Source organism: Trachymyrmex cornetzi, unplaced genomic scaffold (assembly GCF_001594075.2).
Source record: "Trachymyrmex cornetzi isolate Tcor2-1 unplaced genomic scaffold, Tcor1.1 scaffold117, whole genome shotgun sequence".
NCBI classification, from domain to species: Eukaryota; Metazoa; Arthropoda; class Insecta; order Hymenoptera; family Formicidae; genus Trachymyrmex; species Trachymyrmex cornetzi.
In genome coordinates, this window is record NW_017295730.1 from 1,271,038 (window position 1) to 1,274,102 (window position 3,065).

Consider the following 3,065-nt stretch of genomic DNA (forward strand, 5'->3'; position numbering starts at 1 on the left):
ATATTCTTACGGACTGTCTATTAGAAATGCTGTTCGGAAAATTTTATTCCATTTCCATTTGGCTCACGGATGAATCATATAAGATATTACGTAGGTATTACATAATAAAGACGGAAATGATAGGAAGTAGGAGAAAATGAAGGACGGTAGAGATAAATATCGCGCGCTACAGCCGCGATTCTCACACTGAAAACATGTGAACTGATCTTCGCACACTGAAAAAAATGCATGTAATTTTATATGGACATTACATGTTTATGACTGGAAAATTACATAAATATGATTAGAAATTTACTGGATAAATTGTAAATTTCCGATCATATTTAGGTAGAACTTAGAGGTAAATAACGACTTGATATTTATAAACAAAAGTTAAAAAAAGAGCATATAGCGAATCAAACTAGTCAAGACTCCTTATAAATCGAAGAATTTGAAAGAATACGGGCATTAGCAGTCAGGCGCAGAAGACGTCGCGCAAATAATACACCTATGAAGCTTGAAACTTCTTTATTCAACAAACGCGCTTATATGTTTCGGCTCATTTTTTAGCCTTCCTCAGTGCAAACACAAACTAACATATATAAACTGAAAGTTATCCTGTCATGGTGGGCTCCCCTACATCGAGAATTTAAATGCCAGAATTAAACAAAAAGAAAGAAAAGGAAAATGAAAAAGAAGGGAAATATAAAAAATGTCGAATTAGAGAATATAGAAACTAATTTATCAAAACACTTTAAGAATATAATTAATTATCTCGAAAATAAGGACGCTCATCACGATTACAAAGCACCATGTCGCACACATTACCACGAATAATTCAAAAACCGGTTCCTGATATGTTGGCCAGTCGGCCAGACACAGTGAGTCACTTTTTAGTTATTAGCTAGTATTTTTGTTTAATTCTCTAACATTTAAATTCTTTTTATTTAGTTCTGACATTTAAATTCTCGATGTAGGAGAGCTCACCATGACAGGATAACTTTTAGTTTATATATGTTAGTTTGTATTTGCTCTGAGGAAGGCTAAAAAATGAGCCGAAACATGTAAGCGCGTTTGTTGAATAAAGAAATTTCAAGCTTCATAGGTGTATTATTTGCGCCACGTCTTCTGCGCTTGATCCCTAACGCCCGTATTTTTTCCAATTCTTTGATTATTACAAAATTAAAATTTATAAATGTTTCGGCCGATATTCAGCCTTCATCAGTATGTTCTAAAATATAATTTTTTAAGTCGAAAATTATATAAAATAAAATTTCAATTTAAATATTATGAGAGAATAAATCTCAGTCATTTATAATATACGATGGTCATTTAATATAAAAAGTTGAATGTATCGTAAAAAGTTCTTGTAAATTAGTTGATTTTTGTGTGACTGTTAATATTGGTTCGTTATCAATTGCAAGACCCCGTGTCATAAAGAATTTCCAAGTTCTAATAAGAATTTACAATTAAATATTTATATAAATTTTTATAAAATCATGATTACAATTAGTGACAACGATTACTTAAAATACCTTTACTCGTATGTGATAGGAGTTACAATTATTCACTGGCAGGTTTACAGTCTTTATATTTTAATTTTAAATTATTAAGAATGGAAGAAATTTTCTAGAACATTACTTGTTAAAAGAATTTTTGTGTTCCTCTATGTTTTGTCCTTCGGTATTTATATTCTCTAGAAAAATTAAAAAGGGAAAAATGAAAGGAGTAGGAAGGAAGTTTTAAATTATTCGTTAAGTAGGGGCAAGTACAATTCTGGTAAACGATCAGTGTCACTTTGCTTATTTAATTCTGATTTTTGTTTTTTGATATGTATCATCTCAGAAATGGATCTCTTGTAGTATGATGGTTCTGAATCCAAGATTAAAATATTATCCCAATCTAAGACATGATCTTTATTCAATCGATGGCATGACTCGATAGATAACAGATTGGTTGGTTTAATAATATCTGCTTTGTGTTCTTTGATTCGGGTTTTAAGTTTTCTTTTAGTTTGCCCCACATAGGAGGAATCGCAATCAAGACGATTTATATTATATATTATATTGCTGTTATATTCTTTTTTAACGCGTCTTTTTTAGTTTTAATGAATTTATCTAATTTGTTTATAGGTTTGTACGCAATATTAAAACCAAATTTATGAGATAAATTTTAAATTTTTCAGATATTACATTAAAATAAGGAATTGTAAAGAAGCTTTTTTAAATTATGACTATTATCTATATTATTATCATTTCTGTTTTTTTCCTCAGTATTATATTTATGTGAGAGTGATTTAATTCTGCTATTTATATCGTGACAAAAATAAAATCCAAAGGATAATTATTATCAATTAATGTCTTTATCATGGAAATGGTCGAAACGGTTAATGTCTTTATCATGGAAATGGAAACGGTCGAATTGACCCATTATAACTGCCCTTTTGTGATCTATAGGATGATTAGAAAGGAAATTCAAGTATCTTTTTGAGTTAGTCGGTTTTTTGTATATATCAAACATGATTCTTCCATCCTCAATTAACAATTTAACATCAAGAAAATTGATGCCCTCACCATCACCATAATCCACTGTGAATTTAATTCTGTTGTGATAATTATTAAATTTATTTAGAATTGCATTAATCTGATCTTCTGGTGCAGCTAATACGATATCGTCGACATAACGATAGTAAACCGGAATAAATGTGGTTATGGATGAAAACATCAATCTCCAGATCATTTAATACAGTGTTTGCAATAGTAGGGAATAACGGAGATCCTATAGGCATGGCGAAAATTTGCTTGTAGATTGTGTCATTATATTTAAAAAAAGTTAAATTAAAAATAAAAGATACTACAATTACAAACTCATTTAATGGAATTTTTGTATTATTGCATATACGAGGGTCGTCTGAAAAGTTTTGAGCCTAACATAGAAACAAGTAATTTTTCGGTCAAATTCAATTTTATTTTTCCACATAGTCTCCTTTTAAGTCGATACTTTTTTTCCAGCGATGTTCCCACTCCTTTAATCCATTCAAATAATACTGAGCGTCTTGCTTTGCAAAATAGGCGTCTACGGATGCG